General features: G+C 40.3%; 1 protein-coding gene across 4 annotated transcripts in view; it reads right to left on the bottom strand.

Moving 5' to 3' along the window:
• Positions 1-11928, bottom strand: part of AREL1 (apoptosis resistant E3 ubiquitin protein ligase 1) — a 51761-nt gene extending 39833 nt beyond the window's left edge. For 3 of the 4 annotated variants that reach the window (XM_037984245.2, XM_037984243.2, XM_037984244.2), the window contains exon 1: positions 11759-11927. The gene's annotated coding sequence lies outside the window, so the exon portion shown is untranslated. Of the gene's footprint in view, positions 1-11758 lie in introns of all 4 variants that reach the window. The other variant, XM_037984246.2, reaches the window with a different exon arrangement.
• Between the last annotated feature and the right edge of the window lie 11 nt (positions 11929-11939).

The raw sequence follows: 11939 nt of genomic DNA on the forward strand, positions 1-11939 counted from the left end.
AGCCTGGATTTCATTGTCCATATTATTATCACCATTTTGTTCAAAGTCATTCAACAAGTCTCCAGAAGTTTCAAACTTTCCCATATTTTCCTGTCTTCCTCTGAGCCCTCCAAACTATTCTAACCTCTGCCTGTTACCCAGTTCCAAAGTTGCTTCCACATTTTCAGGTATCTTTACAGCACTGCCTCACTTCCAGTACCAATTTAACTGTATTAGTCCATTTTCACACTGCTGATAAAGACATACCAGAGACTGGGTAAATTATAAAGAAAAAAAGGTTGAATGGACTTATAGTTCCACATGGCTGGGAGGCCTCACAATCCTGTCAGAAGGCAAAAGTCATGTCTTACATGGCAGCAGGCAAGAGAGGATGAGAGCCAAGTGAAAAGGGAAACTCCTTATAAGATCATCAGATATTGTGAGACTTATTCACTACCGTGAGAACAGTATGGGGAAAACTACCCCATGATTCAATTATCTCCCACCAGGTCCCTCCCACAACAATGGGAATTATGGGAGCTAAAATTCAAGGTGAGATTTGGGTGGGGACACCCAAACCATACCAAAAGATAAGGAGTAGAGAATTAAACATGTTAAGTTTGGAGTGTCTACAGGATATCCAGGTGAATATATTCAAAAGGTACATAGAAATAAGCACATGAAGCTAGAGAGATGCCAATATCCTGAAGACACGGAAAATGGCAAAGACCACCATAAAAAGCAGAGACCAACCAACCAACCAACAAAAAACCAATCATAGAACCCTGAGGGGATCAACCTTGAAGAAAAAAAAAAAAAAAAAAAAGGAGCCAACAAATGAGAAGGAAAAAGAGGACAGGAGGAGAAAAATTGTAAAAGTAGTTTATCAGAGGCAAAAGAAAGTGATGATTTCTAGAAATTGGTCATAAACAATATCAGATCCAGTAAAGATTTCTGCCAAAGGGGGGACTCAAAATCAGCCCCCAAGTTTTCTTCCTGAATTATCTGTGACACTCATTTTCTGATCTAGTAACTTCTTCAATACATTTATGTCTTATTTCTATCTCATTAATAAGAGAATACTAAGCTAAACTTGACCTGACGCTGATAATTAGTAAACTCTTTGCAACTCAATTCAGTAATACTAATTATTATTTCAAAATCATTTTAATGCCTATAACAAATTCATATCTAAACTAATCTGAATCCACTGTCAATCTCAGCAGTCCGCAACCTTTTTGGTACCAGGGACCAGTTTTGTGGCAGACAATTTTTGCATGGACAGCAGGTGGGAGGGTGATATCAGGATGAAATTGTTCCACCTCAGATCATCAGACATTACATTCTCATAAGGAGCACACAACCTAGATCCCTCACACCCACAGTTCACAGTAAGGTTCATCCTCCTATGATAATCTAATGCCGCTGCTGATCTGACAGGAGGTGGAGCTCAGGTGGTAACGCAAGTGATGGGGAGGGGCTGTAAATACAGAAAAAGCTTTGCTTGCTCACCCGCCATCACCTCCTGCTGTGCAGTCCTGTTCCTAACAGGCCATGGACTGCTGAAGGTCTGTGGCCCAGGGATTAGGGACCCCCGCCTATCCTGTATAAATCACTGGCCAAAAAACTCCTAAGTTTTTAAAAATCAGTTTTACTGAGGTATAAATAAACATCAATTTGAAATGTACAATTACTTTTGACAACTGTGTAAGCTTATTATATAAAGTGTAGTCATGACACAAAACACTTCATCATCCCCAAAAGTTCCCTTATGCTCTTTGCAGTCAGTCCTCCTCCCACAAGCCCCTGCACAACCACTGATACGCTATCACTGTAGTTTTGCCTTTTACAGAATGCCTTATACATTTGCATCACATGCAAAATGTAGTCCTTCGTGTGTAGCATTTTTTCACTTAGCATAGGTTCTTAGATTCATACATGGTGTTACATGTTTCAGTAGTTCACTCCTTTTTCCTGCAGAGTAGTACTCCATTAAATGGACATACAGCGATTTGTTTATTCACCAGATGAAGGACATTTGGGTTATATCCAGTTTGGTGGTATCGTGGATAAAGCTGCTATGAACATTAAGCTACAAATCGGTAGACACATGCTTTCATTTCTCTTGGATAAACATATAAGAATGGGACTGCTGGGTCATATGGAAGTATATATTTAACTTACAAGAAACTGCCAAACTGTTTACCAAAGCGGCTGGACCACTTTGCATTTCCACCAGCAATGCACAAGAGGCAGGTTGCTCTACATCCACCAACATTTGGTACCATCTTTTAATTTTACCCATTCTAACAGGTGTGAAGTGATAGTTCATTGTGGTTTTAATTTGCATTTCCCTAAGAACTAACAATATTGAGTATTTTTTCATGTGTTTATTGGTTATTTGTATTAGTTTCTTTGAAGTATCTATTCAAATCTTCTTTTTTAAAAATCAAGCTGTTTGTCTTCTTACTATTGAGTTGTAAGAGTTCTTCATACATTCTAAATGCGAACCCCAAATATCTGAGACAGGTCTCAGTTAATTTAGAAAGTTTATTTTGCCAAGGTTGAAGACGCGCACCCAGGACACGGCCTCATGAGGTCCTGACGACATGTGCCCAAGGTGGTCGGGGCACAGCTTGCTTTTATACATTTTAGGGAGACATGAGACATCAATCAAGATGTTTATTGGCTTAGTCCAGAAAGACAGGACAACTTGAAGTAGGGAGGGGGGCTTCCAGGTGAGAAAAATGATTATATTATTTTGAGTTTCTGATTAGCCCTTCCAAAGGAGGCAATCAGATATGCATCTATCTCAGTAAGCAGAGGGACAACTTTCAATAGAATGGGAGGCAGATTTGCCCTAAGCAGTTCCCAGCTTCACTTTTCCCTTTAGCTTAGTGATTCTGGGGCCCCAAGACTTATTTTCCTTTCACATAAATACAAGTCCTTTATTAGATAAACATTTTGCAAATATTTTCTGTGGTTTGCCTCTTCATTTTCTTAACAGAAAATACACTTCTTAAAGAGTAAAAGTTTCTAACTTTGATGAAAGCCAACATAAATTTTTTGTTCATAGTTTGTGGTTTTTGTGTTCTATTTTTTAAAACTCCGCCTAGCTCAAGGTCACAAAGATTTTCTCCTGGTTTTTTTCTAGAGGTTTATCTAAAAGTTTCACAAGAGAAAATTCTCTCATCAAATTTTTTAACAAAACTTTTTAAAACTCCTGCATTCCATTTATCTCATAGTTATTAAGTTTTATTCCCTTTGTTTCTTTCAAATTCAATGCCACACATTACCATACACTATTTAAGCTATAGTCTATTTCTTTCTTTTTTTTTTTTTTTTTTTGAGACGGAGTTTGGCTCTTATTGCCCAGGCTGAAGTGCAATGGCACGATCTCGGCTCACTGCAACCTCCGCCTCCCAGGTTCAAGTGATTCTCCTGCCTCAGTCTCCCGAGTAGTTGGGATTACAGGCATGCGCCACCATGCCTGGCTAATTTTGTATTTTTAGTAGAGACGGGGTTTCTCCATGCCCATCAGGCTGGTCTCGAACTCCTGACCTCAGGTGATCTGCCCACCTCAGCCTCCCTAAGTGCTGGGATTACAGGCGTGAGCAACCACGCCCGGCCCCAGTTATAGTCTATTTCTGAATTTGGAAAGATTTTAATATTTTAACAGATTTTTCTTCTCTTCAATCTAGTAAATGGAATGCTTAAATTTAGCCAAGGTTTTAGTCCTTCACTTCTCTCCAAAGCCACGTAAGACCTCTGCACCCCTGATACTGGTTCTTAAAACAACAACTAAATTCCACAACCCAGAACATGCACCTTGAGGTTAAGCCAGGGGCAATAAACTAGTTACCCTTCTGGCTTTAAAGAGAGTCTTTTATGAGATCATTCCCACCTTACTGAGTCGCTCTAACCTGTGATGAGACTGGAAAAAGTTGTCCTATAAATCACTCACTGGTTAAATTAAAATTTTGGCTTATTAAGATTAAGCTAACCAAGATAAAAGTAATTCTGCATTTTTTTTTTTTTTTTTTTGAGACGGAGTCTGGCTCTGTCGCCCAGGCTGGAGTGCAGTGGCCAGATCTCAGCTCACTGCAAGCTCCGCCTCCCGGGTTTACGCCATTCTCCTGCCTCAGCCTCCCAAGTAGCTGGGACTACAGGCGCCTGCCACCTCGCCAGGCTAGTTTTTTGTATTTTTTAGTAGAGACGGGGTTTCGCCGTGTTCGCCAGGATGGTCTCGATCTCCTGACCTCGTGATCCGCCTGTCTCGGCCTCCCAAAGTGCTGGGATTACAGGCTTGAGCCACCGCGCCTGGCCAATTCTGCATTTCTTAAATCAATTTGGATTCTCTCTATCGCACCATTCTCTCTAAAATAAGCCAGAGTTCTTCAGACCCTTATTTCTTTTTGTATAGTATATACAAAGGCATAGCTTAGATTCAGCTGTCCCTGGGGTTGTTTCCCATTCGTTCTCAGCACAGTTTAGAGAAAGCAGGAAAAAGGGATTCAAAGCTAATGTGAGTGTAACAGGGAAAACAAGAAGTGAGAATTTATCATTGCTCATTTTGTATCCTCATGGGGAGAAAAACAAGAGAGAAAACTGGCTCATCTATGTCACTGTCCCATTCTTAACCCTATTATCTGGAAAATACTAGCTTCAGTTTCCTATTCCATCCTATCCTGATGTGTTTTCTATATACAAAACCGACTCTACTATGCCTGAGCCACAAAGGACAGGCCCCCATGTTCCCATCTCATGGCAGCTTTTATGCTTAGGTGACCTTGGACCACTGAATCTTGGCTATAACAGGAAGATTTTAAAAGTAATTCTCTGAATCTGACAAGCCGTCTCCCTCAATAAGTCTAGGAAGCTATTATTCCATTAACTGTGCCTGAAGTGGCAGGCACACAGCCAGATCTGCAGCCCAGTCGGGTGGAACTGGAATGGTCACATGTATACTTAAAAGCTAACTCTGCCTCTACTACCATCCACTACTTTCAATTCTGTGCTTATCTTTAAGGAAAATAAATTATTTATATAATTGAAAGGAAAAACAATGTTATTTAAATGAGCATTTTACAGTTAAGATTCTAAGAAGAAAAACTCAACTAGCCACAGAAATGGTACCCTAAGATAGCTTGATTTAAAGGAGAAACTCAACACTTACCTATTCAAAACAAAATTTCTGTTGACCTAATAATTAATTTTACCAAAGAAAGGTATATTAATTTCTTCAAATGCATATTAAGAAGCGACTAAAAAAAAAAAAAAAGAAGCGACTACATGCCAAGCAATATGTTGGACCCTAAGGATTCCAGAATGAGTAAAATATCCTCAACCCCTTAGATATACAAAAGCTTAGTAAAGAAGACAGACAAGTCAATAATTACGTAGTTATACTTCCATGTAGTAAAATCTATGAGGTGAGCATGGAGTGTATGGATGGATACCTTAATCAAGATCAGCTCTTAGTGTCTCAGGAAAGTTCACACCACGCTCCTGGAAGCAAAGTCAACTCTTTCATAGAGTTAACAATGCGTTGGGGGTCAAGGAATACAAAACACTACCTATGAAGTATTACTTATTCTCAGGGTCATTGACTCTGGTCAGAGGGGCTTCTTGGACCACATACATAGCATAGAAAAAGCACTCACAGGAAATACCAACTTATTTATCAAAATGACACACGATCTGATGGGGCACAGTGGCTCACACCTGTAATCCCAGCACTTTGGGAGGCCGAGGCGAGCAGATCACCTGAGGTCAGGATTTCGACACCAGCCTGGCCAACATGGTGAAATCCCATCTCCATTAAAAATACAAAATTTAGCCAGGCTTGGTAGCGGGCACCTGTAATCCCAGCTACTCGGGAGGCTGAGGCAGGAGAATTGTTTGAACCCAGGAGGCAGAAGTGGCAGTGAGCCAAAATGGCACCACTGCTCTCCAGCCTGGGTGACAAGAGCAAAACTCCATTAAAAAAAAAAGAGGACAGGCGCAGTGGCTCACGCCTGTAATCCCAGCACTTTAGGAGGCTGAGGTAGGTGGATCACGAGGTCAGGAGATCGAGACAATCCTGGCCAACAGGGTGAAATCCCATCTCTACTAAAAATACAAACAATTAGCCAGGCGTGGTGGCGGGTGCCTGTAGTCGCAGCTACTTGGGAGGCTGAGGCAGGAGAATTGTGTGAACCTGGGAGGTGGAGCTTGCAGTGAGCTGAGATCGCGCCACTGCACTCCAGCCTGGGTGACAGAGTGGGACTCCATCTCAAAAAAAAAGAAATTACACATGATCTAACTGGAATGTGGTATTTTGGATTCAGTTTGGGGACAGAAAAAGGAAATCAGTGGAGAAACTTGTGAAACCCAAATAAAGTCTATAGTTTAGTAATAGTATTGTACCAATGTTAATTTCTTTTTTTTTTTTTTAATTTATTATTATTAAACTTCAAGTTGTAGGGTACATGTGCACAACGTGCAGGTTTGCTACATATGTATACTTGTGCCATGTTGGTGTGCTGCACCCATCAACTCGTCATTTACATCAGGTATAACTCCCAATGCAATCCCTCCCCCCTCCCCCCTCCCCATGATAGGCCCCGGTGTGTGATGTTCCCCTTCCCGAGTCCAAGTGATCTCATTGTTCAGTTCCCACCTACGAGTGAGAACATGCGGTGTTTGGTTTTCTGTTCTTGTGATAGTTTGCTAAGAATGATGGATTCCAGCTGCATCCATGTCCCTACAAAGGACACAAACTCATCCTTTTTTATGGCTGCATAGTATTCCATGGTGTATATGTGCCACATTTTCTTAATCCAATCTGTCAATGATGGACATTTGGGTTGATTCCAAGTCTTTGCTATTGTGAATAGTGCTGCAATAAACATACGTGTGCATGTGTCCTTATAGCAGCATAATTTATAATCCTTTGGGTATATACCCAGTAATGGGATGGCTGGGTCATATGGTACATCTAGTTCTAGATCCTTGAGGAACCAATGTTAATTTCTTAAATGTGACAGTATGTGCCATGGTTATATAAGAAGTTAACATTAGGAGAAGCTGGGTGAAAGGTATACAGGAATACTCTGTACTATCTTTGCAACTCTTTTATAAATTTAAAATTATTCCACAATTTTAAAAAATTTAATTACATATGGTGCTCCCCTTTACATTCTCACTCCCCCTTAGGATTCTAATCATGTCTCCCTAATCATTGCCCCAGTTCAGGTAATGCTGGCCTAAAACTTTTTAAGTATCTTTTTTAACCCCTTTCTATGAACTGTTTGCACAGCCCACCTGGGATTTCTTCTTTACCAAGACATGAAAAACTAGATCACACTTGGGAAGTTTTAACTGTTTTCTGTTCCTAATATGTTTACCATATATACCGGGAGTACCTTGAATTTGAACTTCCCAAACTGGACAAGAGAGGGGTTAAAATAACATGCTCTGGGTCTCTGGATAAAAGCAAGGGGACATTACAGAAAATATGTTGTATATTAATAGATTATCTAATCTCTGGCCAAAAAGTACAATATACAGAACATCAATTAACAGATGTTAACTATTAGCATCTCAACAGTAACAAGCTGCACCGAAATAAATGCCTTTGCTCTGAAAAACATGATGCAAATTGCTCAACTGTTCAAGGTAACAAAAACTCATAAAATCATATGGAACCGTTCAATGAGACTAAATGACAAAACATGTATCTACCATGACTATTTAGTTTCTAAAAGCTAAGTGAATACCCATCTTTATAAACTCTATCCTGTAGAACAGTTTTCAAAAGAGCCATCAGGAAAACATCATTATGGTGCTGTAACACCACATCAATGGCTCCGGCATGCACGTGTGTACACACACATACACATACACAAACTGCAATAAGGTTAAACAACCTCCAAAGTTTGAAAACTACTATATGAAAGAACACTAGTGAAGGCTAAGCATTCAGAACCCTTCAGAAGCAACTACATGCCAAGCAATATGTTGGACCCTAAGGATTCCAGAGTGAGTAAAATATCCTCAACCCCTTAGAAATACAAAAGCTTAGTAAAGAAGACAGACAAGTAAATAATTACGTAGTTATACTTCCATACTTTAAGTATACATGGAAGTATGCTTAAAAGCTAACTCTGCCTCTACTACCATCCACTACTTCAAAGAAAAAGAAACCAAATAAAAATAACTGAAATTTAAACCCAAGTTAGTTAATAGCTAAAGTCATTTAAAAGGTAAAACGGTAAGGCACAGTGGCTCATGCCTCTTGTCCCAGCTACTCAGGAAGCTGAGGTGGGAGGATGTCTTGAGGCCAGGAGTTCAAGATCAGCCTGGGCAACATAGCAAGACCTAATAAATAATAAATAAAAGGTAAAATGATACACTAGAGTCCATTAAGGTAATAAAATCTGATCTATTACATGGTACTAATATGTTGATAGTAGTAAATAAACATTACACAACAGTACTCTGACCTGGACGACTTCCAGAAAGATGAACAGGTAGAGTAATTCCTCTAAAATATTTCAACTCCCACATCTCTATTCAGCCACCAACCATACTTTATCTGTTTACAATTCTCTCTCTAACACAGGACTGTGGTGAGATTGCCCAGGACAGAATGGGTCCTCAATAAATGCTTTCTGAATGAATGAGCAAGCAGCAGTAATCTATCTCTGAGGTATTCTTACAAAACCAATTCAATATCAAGACCTCAGAAGCAGAACATGCTGTATGCCATGCAACCATATTTAGGGGCTGGCAAGTTAATTGAAAAATAATTAACAGTGACTAATGTTTGTTGGGAGAAAAAAAGTCCTATCATGTAGGTCAGAAAAATAAATGTAAAAACTATAGCTTGAAAATGGGCAAAAAAGTGAATCTACTTATAACTTTCTAACATTGAAATACAAGATATTCTTTAAGGAGTCTTTCATTATCCAGAATAATTTTATAAAGAAATTTGATACCAACTTAAATTAGTAAGTTAGACCAATTAGTGAATGGAATGAAGTCCAAGCCCAATTATGTGTTCAAACTGTGTGTCCAATGCCTTGGGCAATTTTTTCTCTTCAAGACTGCAAAAAAATGCAAAACAACCCTCTTGACTGCTGAGAAGGACTAAAATCATTTCTTTTCCTCACAAGTATGTGCCCAAAAGCAATTACTTTCTGCTCCCATCCATCACAAATCAACACCACCTCCCGGCTTCCCATCCCCCACTTTCCATCCCCATCAAAGAATGCTGTAGAGTACCTGACCACTTTCATTTCAATAAGCTATAAGAACCTCAGATTGCAATAAAATTACAACGCAACAAAAACAAATTTTTCTAAGCATGTTCTTATCCCCCATGGTGTTCCTACACTAATTTAGCTCCCTGTTAGGTATTAACAATCAAGGAAATCAGAACACTCTCAATAGAGGTTACAACAGAAATTACAAATGGCCTTTTTTTAAGTTGTTATTGTTCATGGATTCCAAAATTCAAAGTACACATTACTAGAAGACTGTTTTTCTGTCAGTGCCTGAATTTAAATGCAAATTACTATTTAATGATATGTAATTTTCCCTCAGAACCTATATATAATACTAATCAGTCAAATGTTTAAGAAGAATAACTGACCATGTTATTTTAGCTTTTAGACAATAAAAAGCTTATTGTCTAATCACCAAAAGATACATAAAAAAACTGGTTGCTATTAGCTCTACACATGAATGACAGCTTGACAGAGACAACCTGCTCCAGAAAGATTAGGAACTTCTAGTAACCACAAATGGGGTAAAGCAGAAGGCACATACAGTATCTGTAGCTACTATTTCTACATCAAAAATTCCGAGCCCACAGATATGTAAACTACCAAGCTATCTAAATGAATGTGTGCCTGAAAGAGAAAGGAGAAGCAGAAAAACAGTTTACGCCCAAATCAAGAGAAGAAATCACCATGCGATTGAGCATCCCAGGACCTGAAAACTTAATAAGGTTTTTGAGGTTTATGAACACATTCAAGTTCTAGTGCAACTATGTTAAAATAAAATGGGGCTGGTGCCGGGTGCGGTGGCTCACGCCTGTAATCCCAGCACTTTGGGAGGCCAAGGTGGACGGACCACCTGAGGTCGGGAGTTTGAGACCAGCCTGACCAATATGGAGAAACCCCGTCTCTACTAAAAATACAAAATAATCCGGGTGTGTTGGCACACATCTGTAATCCCAGCTACTCGGGAGGCTGAGGCAGGAGAATCGCTTAAACCCCATCTCTACTAAAAATACAAAAATTAGCAAGGTGTGGTGGCACACACACGCCTGCAGTCCTGGCTATTCGGGAGGCTGAGGCAGGAGAATTGCTTGACCCTGGGAGGTGGAGGTTGCTGTGAGCCAAGATAGTGCCACCGCACTCCAACCTGGGCAGCAGAGGGAGACTCCATCTCAAAAATAAAATAACATAACATAACATAACATAACATAGGCATAAAGTTCCAACCCTGCCACATATCCTCAAGTTGGAAGACACACAATGGTAACAACAGAAAACACTCTGGATGGTCTGGTTTACACTCTTCTAGGGACCTCGCATGTTTACTATGAATAAATATAAGTCCTGAAAACATCCCAGTAAAAGAGTGCTATTATGATTATCTCCATTTTACAGATAAAGAAACTGAGACGCAGATAGATTAACGAACCCAATGTCATGGCAAGTTATGAGGCAGAGCAAGGATTTTAACCCCATCAGTCAGACTCCAAAGTTCGTGTTAAACAACAAACCGTGTTTCATCATAAGGGTTATACAACGGTCACCTTTTTTTAAAAAAACCTGATAACATTTTTCACTTCCAATTCTAGGACAGCATCATGCAATAAGAAAAGTATGACAGAGGTACCCATTCCATTCCCAGCTTGCTCAGTAGCCGGAGAATGGAAGACAAAGGGTAAAAAATAAATAAATAAATAAATAAAGGTACAGACTATGGAATCAAGAGACTCAGACCCCTGAAAAAAGTCTGTAGCTCAGTTTCCCCATATGTAAAACGAGAGTATTTATGTTATTGAGATGGTCAAAGAAGGCAATATGAATAAAGTGCCAAGTACGGTATACAGGATGACGGTTTTAATCTAAAGTTTACAGACATCCAAAGGGTCCACAGATGGGCTTCAGAGTCCACGAATCTCATAAAAAGTGTATTACAAACTGTATGTGTGCCCTTTTTTAAAGAATTGTTCCTGGCTTTCCATAAACTTTCAAGAAATAAGTTATCTCCAAAAGGTTAAGAACCACTGGAATACATAGCAGGTACTCAAATAAAAAAGCTACTTTTTCCTCCTTGTTCTCACAAATTCTCCCTTTTTATTTAAGGATGACACACCAAGGCTTCACAATAAAGGTCCATTGTTTCTCACCATTTTCCTGGCTTGGGTAAGCAGTAACATGCAAGCTTATGCCCCAGTTCTCTAGCAATAAGTCTAAGCCCTCAAACACTGCTTCATTTCTCTTTTCACTGAGACGAGTACACGGTATATACTCGAGGAGTATCATCCACCTAGCTGCACAAAGCACCATATCGGCTAGGAACACCAAGTAGGAACCACAGCCTCAGGGTTGGACCGTAGACACCGGATGCCCCAACGCCGCAGGGTGAGGAGAATGTGTTCCCCCAAACTACTGGGCAAACCTGGAGTCTGACCCCCCTACCCTTGTCCTCCCTCCCTCTGGAACTCTGGTGAAGGCAGGTCTTCTGGGCTCTGCCTCGGGCTGCAGAGAAACGTTACCCGAGCCGGGGGTTGCAGCGCGACGAAGTTCCAGCTCTCCTCTCCTGGGAGGGGGCGGCAGCACTCAGCAGAAGACGGGCTCTCCACCCTCCCACCAAGAGACCCCAGAGTTGGTCTCTACCCGGCCTGGGAACCGGCTCGGGGGTTTGCCGTTTCCCCAAGGAGCTTCCGCTTCCGGGCT

This window comes from Chlorocebus sabaeus, chromosome 24 (genome assembly GCF_047675955.1).
Source record: "Chlorocebus sabaeus isolate Y175 chromosome 24, mChlSab1.0.hap1, whole genome shotgun sequence".
NCBI lineage: Eukaryota > Metazoa > Chordata > Mammalia > Primates > Cercopithecidae > Chlorocebus > Chlorocebus sabaeus.